General features: G+C 46.3%; 1 long non-coding RNA gene across 1 annotated transcript; it reads right to left on the bottom strand.

Moving 5' to 3' along the window:
- Positions 1–4813: 4813 nt before the first annotated feature.
- Positions 4814–10777, bottom strand: LOC116744783. Its single transcript, XR_004347134.1, has 3 exons — positions 10696–10777; positions 5153–5240; positions 4814–4953 (listed from the first exon to the last, which is right to left on the bottom strand). It is a non-coding gene; the product is annotated as an uncharacterized LOC116744783 (long non-coding RNA).
- Between the last annotated feature and the right edge of the window lie 6485 nt (positions 10778–17262).

The raw sequence follows: 17262 nt of genomic DNA, 5'->3' as shown, positions 1-17262 counted from the left end.
GTGGGGGTCTCATGCCGGGGCTCCCCACTCAAATATTCTGCGCCTGCCTACTCTCCTAGGGCTCCCAGTATCCCTAGGAAGAGCCTGAAACTTCCTCTGCCTGCGCCACCCCCAGTCCCCTCCTCTGTGGAGGAGTGCTCCCACAGCCCCTCTGCCGGCCTCAGCTGGGGGGTCCTAGGCCTCAATTTGGAGCGGGATTTGAAAACAAGAGAGAGAATTTCTGGGAACCGGGGTGACTGCTCCAACAGAGAAAGGACTGTGGATATTTCATTAAGGTGGTTCAGCTAGCAAACAACATTACAAAACTGAGTGTGTTGGCAGGAACCTGAGAAGCACATTAACATGGGTGAGATAGTGGAAAAAGAAGCCCAGAGTGGGAAAAGCCCCTGGGGAGGGTCTCTGAGCAGAGGTCCCAGTTCTTCAGGCCCCTCCTGGTCTGCCTGAAGTGGCCTCCTCCACACCGGTACCCCCCTTCCAAAGACATTCCAAAGGGGGTCTCAGAAGTGGCAGGATGGGGTAGGGCGGAGCCCTTCCGGCACCGCAGGGACTTTGGCTCTTGAGTCTGGGTCCTTCTGGAGCATGGGGCTCTCAGGCACCACTTCCCTGGTCTGAGAGGCCCAAGGAGCTGGAAGAGACTTGGAACCCAGAGTTGCCCCAAGAGGCTGCCCTAGAGTCTCAGGTGCCTGAGGCAGGGGATATCAAGGCCGGACAGATGGTGAGACCTGCTTGTCACAGTGAGGGTGGGTGGGATCCAGCATGGGGTTCTGTGACACCTCTGGACCACCACCGGGCTGGATGTCTCCCAGGTCTTCCCCCAGGCGTCCCTCTGGCTAAAGGACAGGAACACACAGAGGCCCCTTTGTTTGGCCTGCACCAAATGCTTAAGACATCTTTCCTCTGCATCTTGTGTGTCTCCCCCGGTGCAACTCAAGGCTACTTCTGTGTAGACTCTTCTGTGTTATTTCTGTATGAAATAGTAACACAGCAACATGCATTGAACTTAGCACTTTGCATGTTTAATTTCTCATCAAGCTCTGAGGTAGATGCTATTATTATCCCCATTTTACAGACTAGGACATTGAGGCTTAGAGAGGTTAGGAAATTGCCGGGAGTCACATTACTAGTAGATACAGGAGAAGAATTTACATGCAGGTTTGTTTGAATCCAGAGTCCTCCTCAAGCCATCTTGGTGGGAGAATGTGTCAGAAGCCTCTGGTTCTCCAAGTCCCTGACAATCCCAGAGAGAGGCATGGGGGAGGGGAACTCATGAAGGAACTGCAGAGTAAGGGCAGGAGAGCAGGAGAAAGCCAGGCCATTTATGAAGTCTGCCATTCACTCGAGGCACTTGGGCGGACAGCTTAACTGCTTAGAGCCTCCGTTTTCTCCAGTTGCTGTGAAAACGACCCAGTGGAAAACCTGTGATGTGCCAAACCTGGTGTCTGGCAAGAATTGGTGCTCAGTAAATGGTACAGCCCTTTTTTTACTTCCTGCTGCTTCCTTTGTCTGCCCAGCTACACGTGGTTCTCTTACAGGGTCAGTCCTTCTACCCAGGCAGCGTTTCCTCAGAGAGGCTGTGACAGGTGACTCCAAACCCAAGTTACGTGTCAGCTGGATGTTCTCTCCCTGCACCTTGAACTCCTCCTATCTCAGTACTTATCACCTTGTTCTGTAGATTGTTTAATTATCCACGTATCTCTCCTCAGCTGAGGACTTGAGGTGGCAGGAAATGTGTCTACCTGGTTCACTGTGGAAAATCAAGGTACCGTCCAAGAGCCTAAAATGTTAGAGTGCTCAGTAGATACCTGTTGATGTATGGATGTATCGATGCATGGATGGATGGGTGGATGGATGGATGGAAGGTTAGATGTGAGGGTGGATGGACTGATGGGTGAATTGGATGAATCATTTGTATACAGATAATCAGCTTAAGTACCTTCATTTATAACATTTTATCTCATGTATATGCACTGGTATTTTTAGGAACACTGTCCTGCTTACTATTAAATTTTTGGCTTTTACCATCCTGAGATAGATAGAAGCAATAACTAAGGCTGGCCCTGCCCAAGTAGATAAGCGCTGCTGTATAGCTGAACACTCACAAACAAACAAAAGCATTTCCTAAGCCTTCTCCTTCTTCACAAGCTTCTGGAAAGTTGTTTTTAATTCTGTTTGGCGAGAGTAGATGCCACGCTCTGTCACTCATTACCACAACCTGTCCTCCGCTCAGGAAAAGGGGCTGCCTTCTGCCTTCCGGAATCTTAAGCTCCCCCCCTTTTTTGGTGTTGATAGGAAGGAGGGGGACTGATAACCACTGATAGCCAGGTTGCTAATTGCTCCACTTATCAGAAGATGGTCTTTCATTGCAGTGCGTATGTGGGCAGCGTGTGGTTCAAGAGGCGGAGCGGTGCTGGGGTCTGTGGCTTGGCAGTGACAGGGTTCCAGTGGAGAGATCAGGGTTCAGAGAGAAGTGAGGGAGGGCAGGGTCAGTGGAACGCTCTCAGGATCATCTCCCGTTCTTATCGACGGCTCGGTTCCCCAACACACACACTCAATGTACTTGAACTTATAACCCCGGGAAGCCAAATAGCAGCTCCAGCCTGTTGGGCCCCGAAGGAAGCAGATTCTGGTTCTGGTTCTTGAGAAGGCTTGACTGGAGAGCCCCTTCTTCCTTGGAAATGTCATTGGGGGTTCTCTTCATGCCCACCCCACACCCGCTCCTGAACAAGTTCTCAAAGTATTGATAGAATCAGATCAAGGTAGATCCATGGAGGTTTTAAGGACTGAGAAAGCGCTCAGCTGCACCGGTGATTGGAATTATACCAATTCCAATCGGTATAATCTGAAGCTCCCGTTTGCATTTAGCCAAAGAAATGAAGTTCATGTCTTAGAATAACAGATTCCCCAATAAAGGAAGGTATGGATGTGACCTGTCAAGAGCTACTGCAATTCTTCCTATAGGAGGGAGAAACAGGATAAAAGGATGGAAGGAAGGGAAGGGGAGCCCAGGAGGAAGGAAAGAAGGGGCATTTGAAAGGATGAGTGGTAAGAAAAGAGAGGGAATGGTGTAGAACGTTTATGGAGCATCTGCTTCAGTCAGGGACTAAGCCACACGTACGTCTTTGCTAATATCCACAGCAATCTGGCCAGGCAGATTTGTTGACTTACAGTTAATAGATGAGGAAACCTAGGCCCGGCAAAGTTAATTAACGGTGCACAAGGCCACACAGCAACTGGAACTGAAGCCTGGAAATCTGACTCTTGCAGGCTGCCTTCTGTCTCTCCCTCTTGCTGTGATTAGGTGGGTCGAGCAGGGCCCAGTGGGGTTCGTATGGTCAGCGGGACAGCACCTCACTCTTAAGCGGTGACTAGGGCCTCCTTCCTGGGCCAATTCCTCCTTCTCCAACTCAGGAGCTGGAATTGTCAGATCTTAGAACGCACTACCTGGAGACTGAGGCCCAGTGAGAGGAAAGGTCTTGTCCGGGGACCCACAGTAGTTGGAGGCAGGAGCTGGGACTAGATCTTTGTCTCTTGAATCTCAGTGTGGCTGTTTTGGGTCTACTTCAAGGCCCCTGTGCAGTCAATTCCATTATCGTATCTAAAGTCACATTTCAAGGGGGAAATAGCATAGGAGGATTAGATGGAGCATATGAGGCCATAAATCACTGGCATCTACCTTCACATAGCTTAAATGTGAAATGGGATTGCTATGGGCTGGTGTGTTCAGAACAGTCCTCATGACGTCATCCTTTCAGTCTATTAGTGGAGTATTTTGAAGACATTACTAGAAAGCATTCTGTAGATATGAACTATATGCAGTGACCTATGACTCCAGAAGCAAGTTCACGGGCGTGGTACTTTGAACTCTCATTATTGAGGTTGGTCAATACAGCTGATAGGGATTCCAGGAAAGGAGGTCCTCAAGGCGAAGGGAAAAGACACCTGGAGTCAGAATGCTTAGCTTGTGCTCAGGCTTTGACTAAACTTCCTGGTGTCAATTTCCTCATTTTTTAAAACAAATGAAGATGATATAAACAAGCTTTCCTGTAGCCTTATTTCACCCAGTGCTTATGAACAGCAGCTCTGAGCAAGTCTCTTGCCCCTTTAGGGCCTTTCAGTGGTCCTCATCATCCTGGCAATAAAGCCCAGTTCTTTTTTTTTTTTTTTTTGCGGTACACGGGCCTCTCACTGTCGTGGCCTCTCCCGTTGCGGAGCACAGGCTCCGGACGTGGAGGCTCAGCGGCCACGGCTCACGGGCCCAGCCGCTCCGCGGCACGTGGCATCCTCCCGGACCGGGGTACGAACCCGTGTACCCTGCATCGGCAGGTGGACTCCCAACCACTGCGCCACCAGGGAAGCCCAGGCCCAGTTCTTGAGAGTGGCCTGTGGGGCCTCTTCTGGGAAATCTCATCTTCCTCCCTCCCCGTCCCATCCTCAGGTCATCAGATTGTCATGTTGCCTCCTCTGCGGGGCCGCTGTACTGGGATGCCACCCCCCCCACATTTTCCCGTCCAGTTCCTCTCCTCTCCCTCTGACCTCGTCCCTGTTGTCATTTCCTCAGGAAAGCATTTATTGATCCTCACATGCATGTCCCCTTGTGTTGTGTATCTTCTTTCCCACATAAGTCTTACAATCACACTTTTATGTTTATTTGTGCATTACCTTTAAAAAGAAACTGAATGATAAACTCCATGAGGTTTGGGATCATGTTGGGTCAAGCTGAACATTTTATTCCTACACTGAGAATATAAAGTCAAACATTTGCATGAATGTGAAGGAACAGATGGAGGGAGGGTGATCCCCAGATGTAGCTGACTTCTCCAAAAAGACATTTATGGTCGATTACTAATTGGTGGACCTGTCAAATGTGATGCCAAGGCAGTACGGCTCCTTTGAATTCCTTCTGCTTCCCCAAGGCTGAATTCTCATGGAAGCCCCACTCTGGTACTTGAAGTCCTGAAAGAAGATTCCATACTTTCTGAGCTCTGGCCAGCAGACTGTGCACATTATTTATTGCTAAGGACTGGTGGCTTGCTTAATGCCCATCCCCATTCTTTTATTACATACTTTCTAGATCAAACTGTAAACCAACAAGAGAATGCTTAGCAATCATTAACAGCTGTTCTTGGAAAAGGACTAGATCACATAATTGTACCTTTTACAACGTTCACCCTGACCACTGTTCCACCTCCGTGGCCACGCGTGTCCTCTGGAGCTGGAAGCATCACAAACAAGTCTCTTGGCTAAAATCAGAATAGGAAGGAACAAGAAGATGGGGAGAAAGATCCAGAAAACAATTGACTCATTATAAAGTTGCTGAGAAGCTTAAGGCCGCTGCATTTCTGTTGGCTGCCAAGTGAATATGTAACTACTTTATATATTTCAACAAAATTAAACTTAAACCTACAGAATTAGGTTTATTAATTTCTGTCAGGGCTCAGTGGGGGAATAAGAATGGCCATTCATTATGGACACACAATTACTGGAGACAAAAATGAAGCCCAGCACTATTAAGTATAATAAAAATGTTGAACAGTGAGGAAATTTTCATTAAATATAATCTATTCTTTATATTACTACACTTAATCCTTGCTGTCTGCTTCTCTGTTTTTCTCCAACCTATTTAATTTTATTACTTAACTTTTTATAAATGTTTCTTAATATAATTATGATTAAATATTTGGGAGAAGAGAAGAATGTTAGTCTCTTAAAAAAGAAAAAGAAAGGAAGAAGTCTCCTTCCATGTCCTCTTTTCTTCACTCCTAAGATGGTGAAAAATGATGTTTTTTGGGAAAAAGCAAGTGCTAAGTGGGATTTTATTGTTGGGGCAAGGCCGGAGCATGAGAGAAGGGAAGGCAATAAATAAGAAAGAAGCTCCGATCAGCAATGGTAGGAGAGCTCTTTATATTACGCATTTAAATGAAAGTCCATTGCCTTACTAAAAATGTCTGCAAATATTTGCGTGGCCAAACCATGTAATTAAAAGATGGGCCCGGCTAATGTTATTGTTTGCCCTACATGAAGACATTTGTGATCTGAGCACTTATTTTTTTTTAAGTCACGATGTGTTCTTCTGTGAATTGCTCTCTGTTTTATGGAGTGGTGAGGGTGGATAGTGGGAAGTGAAATGGGGAATTTCATTTTCTTTGCCAAAATACGGCTGTCACCATGTCTCCAAGCTTCTTGTTGGGCCTACCATGGTCTTACGTATTTTTCTTTGCACGACTCAATCAAGAAGCGGCCGTCAATCCAAGCGTGGGAAATAGGGGTACTGAAATAAAACCAAGACTCAACCTTCTTCCACTAACGACTGCTTTAATGACTATGTTCAGAACAGAGGAGTCTTGGTTCCATGGCCACGTCATTTTGGGAGTTCAGTTCTGGGCCTCACATGTTGGGTTTTAAGAGTTGTCTGTTTTCTTCCAGCTATGTAAGATGAGAATTGAACTTTCGTTCTTCACAACCACACAACCCTGCCCAACTTCCAGGACCCACTCCATATATTCGTATTTTCCAGACCCCATCCTCCCAGTATGCTTATGTGTAACTGTACTCAGCCAGGTGTTTGATGTTTATATGGTAATGGTTGTGTATGATATTTCGTATGATGCCTTTTTCATTCAGGGATTTGTTTCTTTGGAAGCTGACAATGTTTGTCATCCTTGTTGGTGCTGATATTATTACTATTTGCATAGTTCTTGACATAATTTTTCTTCCCCTAAGCCTGCCCACCATTGGTGTAAATCCTGTCAAACTAGGATATTCTGTCAATACCCTCTTCTTGGAAAAAGCTCTCTGAGCCTTCCGACCTGCTCCAGCCTGGATTGGTGGCTTGCTTGGTGGCTCCCAGCTGTGGTCTTGGGATCTCCTTTCACCACTGTCCTAGGTGTCCTTCCCTGCCTCTCACACTGTGTCCCTGTTTCCTGAGTCCTGTGTGTGCCTGTTGATTTCACCCCGTGTTTTGTAGAGCATATCTTCTAGTAACTTCCAAAGATGGAATGCATGGGAATTAAACCTTGGGGAACTTGCCCTGTTAGAGAAGACTTCTCTACCAGAACCACTGAAGTAATCTCCTCCTGTTTCTCTCTAGAAGATCACCTTATTTTAGTCCTCTGCATAGCCTTTATGTAAACTGGTGACCCTCATTCTTACTCACTAGCTTACAGTAGTTTTGGGCAAGCCTGTAAGAAAGTAAGGTCATGAGTGGTGAGAGTTCGTCTGCTTTGCTCACTGCTGAGTCCCAGTGCCAGGAACAATAACACATCTATTAGACACTCAGTAAATATTCATTGAATAAAGGAATTGACGAATTTATTAGCTTGGTTGAACATGTGCGTCTACACAGAACAGGAGGTGTTGGAGAAGTCTAGCCCTCATGTGACATAGCCCATCTTGAGACAGAGGGCATGTGGTTCTCTATATGGACCAGAACGTGCATCAGCCTTTAAAACTGAAATCGAAAGCAGCCTTCCACTGGGCCACCTACTCCTGGCTCCTCCAGCATGGGGCTCCCCTTAGAGCGATGACACAGAAAACCTGGATTTCAGGCGCTTGCTGGAGCTCTCTTCTTGAGAGATTTGCTATTGCCCTCCTGTCAAAAGTGCAGAAAGACAAAATCCAGAGAGGTAGACTAAGGGGTGTCCTCCCCAAGGATTCAGTATTCCAGACTGGGAGTCTCCGGACTGTTTTGAATATGTGTGGGGTGTGTGTGTGTGTGTGTGTGTGTGTGTGTGTGTGTAAACACATAGACATGGTATACATACACACTAATTTTTTTTAAGTAAGTGATACATTTAGAGTATTGTACTAATGTATTATAGCCAGTATAAAATATGTGAAAAATTGATTTTAAAAACAGCAGAAATAAAAATAACTTTGAAGACAGAAACTTTAATATTTTCTTTGTATACTCTATAGGGTCACTCTCTTTTCGGAGACCCTGATGTAGGTTAGTATTTGCCAAACTTTAGCATGCTGAGGAACCATCTGGATGGCTTCTTAAAAATGTAGGTTTCCAGGCTCCTTTCAGAGAGTGACTCATTAGGACGTGTAAGTCTGCATTCTCCCCAGGCACTCCAGTTGTTTCAATCTCTGTGGTTCACAGATCCCATCCACCTAAATACTCTGGGCACTGCTTCCTTATTTGGGCAGATTCAAGCAAAGTGACGTATTGGGAGCATGTTAGCTTAGCTTCTGTTTGAAATGCCTTCACAGAAACATACAAAATAGTAGGGAGGGGGTATCAGTTAACAACAGCAAAAAAGGACCAGGATCTTCCATTTCTGCATCTCTTATTAAAGAGTTAGTATCAATGCCTTCCATGTAACTGTTGATGTTCCTTAAGTTATAAATTCTTCAAATTTAGCGTTAAGTAGTGTTGTTACTGTTGGTGTTGTTTCTTACTTAAAAATGGTGCAGTAATACTGATAGCTATCTATTTTGGATCACGTATTTTGCACCTCATTTAGTGCCAGTCACTTTTCTTTTCTTTAGTGCTCACAAGAAAGAGCATAATGGGGTAAGTAATGTTATTCCCATTTTATAGATGTAGAAACTGAGGCCTAGAGAAGTAATTTTGTCAGTCACTGTGCTACCAAACAAAGCAAAACGAATGGAAACATAAACCAAAACCTCTTGACTCCAGACTTACAAAGTAATATATTAAAACTTAGAGCAAGTAAGTGGTTGGTGGGATGTGAACTGGGGCCTCCTGACCCAAGTTCCATGCTCTTTACATAAGATAGTAGCCGGCTTCACTTCCTAACACCCCTCCACCAGCCCTTGGCTCAGTCAGCAAGTACATGGCAGAACTCTTCAATCCTTTGCTCTGTTCTTCTTCTGTTAAATCCCCAGTCAGCTGCTCAGCTTTATAACCTTCCTGTGATAAGCAGCGGACTACACAAAAGACAATTCAGCTGTCATCACAAGTTATAGTGTCCAGTACACCACCAGTGAATGGGACCTAAAGTTCTGCCTCAGTCATTCAGCAATACCCCATTTTGCTAGGAAACCCTTCACATACTCGGTCTTGGGGATGGTCTCCTGCTCAGCCAGCACCCACACGCCCATCACTCCGTCCACATGCTTGGCACCAGCTAAGCAAAACAGGAGGATGCCAAACAACTTTCTCTCTTTTCATCCCGATGTTTTGGCACTGTGTACACATGGCCTCTGGGGGCATTTTGATGGATGCCTTTTTCCCCCCTCCATCACAGTAATATTAACCTTCTTTAATAATCTATTAACAAAGAGGATAAAGGTCTTATTAACATTTATGTGCTTTTCCTGCCACTGAAATAACACTGTCTTTTTGTGTATTCAGAAGGCTGGTTTTTGGGGTTTTTTTTCAGTGACAGAGGGTTGATGGATGTGGCGGAAAGGCACTGGTAGAAAGACGGTAGTTCACCTGGTTCAGACCCCAGCCTGCCACTTACTCTCTGTGTGACCTTGGTGAGGCCACTTAGCCTCTCTGAGCCTCCATTTCCTCATTTGTAAAACGGGGACATTTGAATCTACATCCATTGTTACTTTGAAGGTTCGAGAAGACTTACAACTTGGGATACAGAAAGTGTTAATATATATTGGCCCTTTTTACAGTTCTTCCACCCATGAAATGAGTTTCCATGGAATTTTAATTAGGGCCACCAATGAGTGATGCATAACCAAGTTCCCCCTTTAAGATGCTTGCTTTTGGCTCCTGAGACAAAAACCACCCTGTCCACCACGATAGCTGTGTCTCTTCATGAGATCAACCAATACCTGATGAAAAGAAAAAGAAACCCAATGGACACAGCTATGCTGGATGTTAGGAAACAGTTACGAGGAAGAACAAAGATTCTGTTTTCCTCTGAAATGGCTGTTTTCATAAATGACATGTCTCCAGATCACCCTGGGCTTGAACGAATCAAGCAGCCTCTCTGGCCATTTATATTTATAGCTAGTCAGAAGCTGCTGAGTGACTCACAGAGTCCAGTCCAGTTGTGTGTCCGTGAAGAGCTGTCATGGAGAGGAAGAGAAAGCGGGGGGCAGCCATTAACTCCAATCACAGGGCGGTTCTGCTGGCCTCTCACAGAATACCCAAGAGGTGTTTCTCAGACTTGCCACGCCTGTGCATAACCGGGGTTGTATTAAAATGCAGATTATGGATTGAAAATGCAGATTTCCAATCTTGGGGTGGGGCCCAAGACTCCATTTCTGAGACGTTCCCCCTTCCTGCTGGTGCTGGTCCTTAGACCACACTTGGAGTGACAGGTGCTAGGCATCCTGCACACCTCACTCCGTGGGCACAGAGACATGTTTTTTCCTGCTCCATTTATCAACCCCCCTTCTGCCTCCATGTGATTTATATCCTTCCTTCTTCTCAGCCCTTTGATGCTGTGACATCCCCTTGTCCTTCTCTGGTATTCCTGTCATTCTCTGTCTTGTTTAGAGCCTGCATGGCCACAAACAGCTTCTAGTTTGATCTCTAAAGGAGGAGAGGGCAACAAAGCAACACAAAACAAACAGGACTGCAAAGCTACAGAACAAAGTTATCACTGAGGAGGGTAAGATATCAAACACTAGTTAAAGGAGAGAGGTTGTCCTTCCAGAAAACCTCACATTTCTGAGGTCCTGATTGAAAGTTTAAGATACTTGGCCCTGCTAGGAAGTCTGGGGAGAGGCGGTCAAGATGCCGCACACACCTGTGGAGACGCTTACCTTCACTGCTACCAAGTGGAACTCTTGCGTTGGAAGGCTGGGAACGAGAATCTGACTTCTGGTGTGTTGGCCTTAGAGGCAGTGAGAGAGAGAGAGACCGACAGAGAGAGAGAGAGAGTGAAAGGAAGGAAGGGAAGGAGGGAGGAAGGAAGAGGGAGGGAGGACAGAAGGAAGATAGATATCAAAATCCACTCCCACCTCCTCTCTCCATCCCAGTCAAAGAATCTGAGGTGAGACTCGAGTATTGATTTTATTTTTAAAAGCCACTATAATTGAGAATAGTGCCCCAAGGCGAATTGTGGGGCTGGGGGTGTAGGCTGAGAGGGACATACTCTGCCCCAACCCCCAATTCAGGGTTATTTGGCATAGAAATGTAAGAGTACATTTCCATAGGGATTCAGAACTGATATCTTCATTAAAAAAAATAATAAAACACGTCTCCCACGTGCTATGCTTTCCAAACACATTCTTCAACAGAGAAATATTCATCTCCCTCCTGGATTAATTGCAGCCCTGTTGCTGATGGGTTTTGCGCTAAGTTCAGCTGCTGCTTCCCGTGGGTAAAGGCGCTCTGATTGGGAATGAACACCAAAGCAGAGGGGCAGCTGCAATTCTTGGGGAAATTATTACCATTTCACATGTCACTCAGCTTGATTTGTGATTAAGGGGAACGGGAGTCTCCTCCCGTCTGGACTGCTACAAAAAGTGGAAATCTCTTCTCCAGGCCCAGCGCGATGCATTGTCATAACCAATGCCTGTCACCTCCCAGCCGCCTCTTCCTGCACACCCGGGAGCCTGAAACATTTAGCTTCAATTACACACGTCACTCGTCGTGTCTGGGATGCCAACTACATTAATAAACTTTTTTTTCCTTTTTTGGAGAATTTGATCAAAGTGTCTTGTGGATAACTAACATTTCCCTATTTTCCTTTCATTCCCGTGTTGTGTCAGGGAACAGCAGGAATGCAGAAACACCTGAATTTCCAGGTCCGGGGTGGGTACATCTCAGTCTGTACTCCAAGGCTCTTGCACAATCTTAGGGAGGTTTTTGTTTAACTTGGTACACTGAACCTTTCAACCAACAGCCTTCCATGCACACAGGGATGTGGTGAATTCTTGGAAGAAGAAGGAGCCAACTCTGCAAAAAGTGCAGGGCCTCTTGGAGCCAAGGCGGGCAGGCTGGGCTCAAAGGTGTGGGGAAGGGGGCACGTGGCCAAGGGGGGCAGGAGACGCGAAGATGACCCATTGGCAGGTGTTTTCTTGCACGACTGCAGTTTCCATGCTTACACAATACATCTGTGGTTCCAGTCCAGCTGGACCCCAGAGCACATGGCTCTTACCAATGGCAGCAGAGCTCGTGGGGAAAAAGATAGGGGCTCTGGGTTGGACAGAAATGGGATGGAGTCCCAGCTCTGTCCTCAGGCACCTTGGTCCGGACACGTATCTGGGCCTCAGGCTTCGGTAGAGAGGAACAAAGTAATGGGGATTCCGTGAGAATACTCCCTTGGCAAGTGCCTCTTATCACTGCTGAGGTGTGACCCTCAATATGTAACAACCAGTAAGACCTGTCACCACTGGCACAGAGCTCTGGAGCCAGGTTCTGGAGGCCCCTGCTGGGTCGGGCCTTAACCCTTTCCTTGCTGAATTGTAGAGAAAAATAGGAGAGCCACACGGGGATGGTGGGAGACAGCTTGCACGGAAGTATTTCAGTGTTTTAACAACTGAACAAGTGCATTAGTCCAAACAGGCTGAATAGCAACCTTGGCACTACAGGGACTAATGGAGTGGCCTGTTTCGTGCCAGCCCTCTGTGCAGGCTGGGCAAGAGGACTCCGTGGAGGGCGCTGTAACCCCAGGGGCTCATGGTGCAATCAGACCCACCCAGAGGTTCCTGGCGAGACCCTCTGGCTGATTCCCGTGTGCTGAGCACCTTCTGCATATGAAGTACGTGGTTAAACAGCAAGTGACAGAGGTGGGCAGGAAATTCCTCAGCCCTCAGTGAGCACGTGTACACATGAGGGAGACACGTATGTAAACAGATAATCACAAGACAGAACATTCAAATAATTCAAAAGCGTACAGATGCCAGGGGAGTGGATTCTGCCAGGGAGACTTAGAGAAAGTTTTGGAGACATTTGAGCTTTTTGAAAAATTATGAAATTTTAGTTATTCCAGATAACATACATTATTAAATATCACCTGTAAAAAATTGAAAGTTTGGAGATAAGGCTAAAGACCCCTAGGATCCCCCCATCTCCATCCCCAAGACCACGGGTAACCACGGTTATTAGTTAGATGTGAATCTTTGAGTCTGTTGCTCTGGGAAACATAGTAACGGTGTACCTGTATGTTTGTGTGTGTCAGTGGATGTTTACATAAATTGTATCAGATTACACATATCAACTTTCTACTTGCATTTTATTTCTCGCCAGTATGCCCAGAGGGCTCTCCAGTGAGTGCTCAGAGAACCAGCTGATCTTCTAACATTGACAGTAGGTTCATAATTGGTAGAGCTATTCTCCTGTTGATGGGTATTTATGTAATTTTTGATTTTTCATGTTATAACCAGTATTACACTAAACATCCTATTCTGGTCTTCTTGTTAGTAAGCGTGAACGTTCGATGGGGGAGATGTAGAAATATGCGTTTGTTGAGTGATTAACTATGCAGTAATTGTCCCCCTCTGCCCACAGCCCAAGTAGCCGTACACATGCAAGTATCTCCCCACCAGCTGGGGGATAGAAATACCAGTTTTCCACACCCCTGCCACCTATGTGATATTATCAACCTTTTTCCCTCCCCTTACCTTACAGCTGAAAACATTAATCATTCTCCAGCAGGATGTGTGGGTATCACATTTTAACTGATCTTCCCCTGAGCATTATTTTAAAAGTACACCAGCCATTTATATTCCTTTGGGTTTGGATTTAGAAGATGATTAAGGCTCTACCGGGCAAGTATGTTTACCATGGAAGAGAAAGCAGTCAGGGCAAAGGTAGCAAGCATTGTCAGAGGTCTGCAGGTTTGGGGAACGTGTTGTGGACGAAATATTAGGCGCCGAGAGAGGCACGTGGATGAGGCTGGTGAGCGTATTAGAACCAGAGGTGCAGGGTTCCAGACCGCACTGAGCAACCTGCTTTCATCACGTTGTCAATGAAGACATACGTAGCAGGACCTAAGAAAGGCCCTGAAGGTTTGAGGTGACGTTTGAATTTCAACAGGATGCTTTTGGCCCCCTTCCAGTCAGAAGAAGGACTGAACGCAAGCTAATTGAAGAATAAATGGAGAGACGCAGGACCTATTTCAAAGGTAAAATCAACAGGGCTTGATGACTCAGTAAATATGGAGGCTGAAGATGAAGTTGTCCTGGACACATCTTATGCAGCCCCAAAGAGCTTTTTTCTGTAGCCTTCCAGCTGGATACAGATGTCCGTGTAGAAAGGTTCTGCTCAGAGTATGGTCCACGGACCAGCAGCATCAGCATCACCTGGGACCTTGTCCAAAGTGCAGATTCATGGTCCCACCTCACACCTGCTGAATCAGAACCTCTGCTGGTGGGTCACCCTCTGAGAGATGATTTTGTACGCTAAAACTTGAGAAGGGCTGATGTCCAAGATTCCATCCAGGTTTCCAGATGTGCGGAATTTGGATCCCTAGTCACCATTTGGAGGAGGGCCTCTCAGGAGAGCCAGCTGAACAGGATCACCTGCATTGGATTTTATGCAAGGGAAAAAAGAAACACATCTGGTGAAGTGGCTGAGATCATTACTGTGTGTTACAGCGCTTAGCCTTGTCTTCAGTGACCAGTACACAGTTAATTTGAATGAGGATCCAGGTTTCCACTCAGTGCCTCTCCTAGCAGACATTTGCAACCCCACCTCTGGGAGAAGAGTGTTTTTATAACCAATGGCCGGGTTTGCAGCTTCCAGGTCGCCACCGGAGAACAGGGCTAGGATAACGTCCTCGCCCTCCTATGGAGGGGGGCTGGGCGGGGGAGGGACCAGGGCCAGCACAGCTGGTCAGTCGCCATCTTGATTACTGATGAAATACTTTCAAAGACCAATTTCTTCCTTGTTCGGGTCTGACATTCTTCAGATTGAGAAGTGACCACAGAGGTTTCTTCACTGGGAGGAAGACCTGGAGGAAAAAAAAACATCTCTCTCCTCACATTCTTGTTTCCCATTCACCACCCCTGACTTCCTTAACCACAGCTGCCCTGAAGACGAAACACCAGCATCGCGGCTAGCCAGGTGCCTTCAGCCGAGGATCCTGTGGTCCTCTATCTAGAAAAAGGAAAAAAAAAAAAGGAAAGAAACGTATTTGATGGCAGACTTCACTTTGTGCGCTTGCATCATGCTGTCGAGAGTGTCTGCCCAGATCACTGGGTTGTGAAAGATTCTGAGGTTTTGTTGTAACAGTGGGAGACGGCGCTAGTCAGTTAATCAGCCTGTGAATTGCGTTGCACTGCTACCTATTGCCAGTCCTATTCTGGTTAATGCCCTGCTTGCTGTATCTGCCAGCCTCCTCCTCTGACCCCACACACTTTCTTCTCTGCCTGCAGAATGAAATTGCACTCAGGGGTCCTGAAATCCCCTCTGAGGCTCCTTCAGGATTCCACCCAGGAGCCCTGTCTCCTATGGGAATTCCCCATTGGCCTCCCAGAGGGTTAGTGTCTCAGCAAGAAGGTACATAGAGAGAAGTGACACCAACCACCTACTCTACGCCACAAAGAGCAGTTCTGGGTTCAACAGAGCATCCTTGGATTTGGGTGCTGCAGGAGGCATCTGAGGCCATTCAACCCAACGCCTTCTATACCAGGAGTCAGCAAACTAGATATAGCCTGTGGGCCAGATCTGGCCCAACAGCTGTCTTTGTGCAGCTCACAAGCTAAGAATGGGCTTTATATTTTGAAATGATAGGAAGAAAATCAAAAGAAGGAAATTTAGTGACACATGAAAATATTTACTGACACATAGTGAAAAATTACCTGAAATTCAAATTTCGTTGTCCATAAATACGTTTTACTGGGACTCAGCCATGCTCATTTGTTTACATACTGTCTGTGGTTGCTTTTGCACCACAGTGGCAGGGCTGACTGGTCTGAGATGGAGGCTTGTACGACCCGCAAAGTCCAAAATGTTTGCCATCTGGCCTTCTCCAGAAAAAGTTAGCCAATCCCGGTCAGCCCAGTTGGGGAACTGGAGGCTTTTAGTAACACTTTCCCATGCTGTCACATGGATTTCCTGGACGGACGCAGGAACGGTGTGGCTCCGTTTACAATGGTTCAGAGGGATAGGGTGGTTTTGAGGGTTTTCCGATTTGAAAATTGGGCTTCAGGCAGGGCGTGGAGTCAGGCGGACATTTTGCCTGAAGTGCCTGGGGAATCACACAGGTGTGAAAGAATTTGCCTGGTTGGTAGTGGCTTTCACCTGAGGGAGGAGGCCAGAGGGAAGCTTTAATGGTGAAGGCTTTGCTTTCGCAGGTGCCATTCTTTTTTATTAGGGTGTGGACTGGTGAGGCCCAGCTCCACCCCAGAGGCATCACGGGAAAGGGGTGGAATCCATCAGACATCAAACAAATGGCTTTGGGTGAGAGCATCTCACCGCCGGCCTGCACATACATAACCGTGGGACTCGTGGCTCCCAATGGGAGCTCAGGAAATTAAGATGAGATTCAAGATGGCATTTCCCACCTCCCCTGGAAATGGGGGGAAATCAGTTTTATTTATTAATTCCATCTTGCCGGCTCCCAATTGGGTGCAGACAGTTATGTTTTGCAGCCTGTTTCCACCTTGCAACTAGCAGAGTTAATTTAATGAAATGAGTAGTCTTGTGATGACCTGAAGGGGAAAAACACATTAATCTGGAAACTATCAAAGCCATCTGACATGTATTATTGTAGGACTCAGAAAAAATAAACAATTTATGTAGAAGACTAAGTGGCAGTGTGGATTTGTTTTTGACATATCTTGTCTCCAAATCTAAGTTGAGGATTTATTATTGCGCTATCTCATTTATATGATAACACATCTGTAATGTTTTACAAGTGCAGCACTACTTGCTCGAAATGGGGCTTTTTTAAGTCCTAAATTATAGTACCTGGAGAGGCACGCATAATTATAGTGCCTGTTAGCAAATGAGAGGGTGCATTTTCCACCCGCACTCAGCATTAATCGTCAGCACAGTGGGCACAATAAGATCATAATTGCTTCTTCCAAACTTCTCATCTGAGCTGTACAGGTTGAAGTTGGTGGTTTGGTAGAGAGATGCCTACCGTCATGCCTACTCCCCTGTTCGCCGAGAGCCCCTGGATTGTATGGCCAGAGACAGCTCTGAGTCCAGACAGAGAGCTAGACCCCACTGGGGCTACACACTGATCTCCCCTGATCTCAATTATACTCGCAAGTCAGTATATCAGAAGGCACTCTAGAATGGTAATTGTGGGTCCTCGTGTTTGGAACTGGGTTTGGATTCTAGCTCTGCTTTTCAAGTTTGGACAAATTATCTTACTACTTCTCTGAACAATTGTTTTCTCATCTGTAAATGAAAGTTGCGAGTCCTGAACTCAA

This window comes from Phocoena sinus, chromosome 19 (genome assembly GCF_008692025.1).
Source record: "Phocoena sinus isolate mPhoSin1 chromosome 19, mPhoSin1.pri, whole genome shotgun sequence".
Lineage (NCBI taxonomy): Eukaryota > Metazoa > Chordata > Mammalia > Artiodactyla > Phocoenidae > Phocoena > Phocoena sinus.
This window is presented reverse-complemented; position numbering and strand designations above follow the sequence as displayed.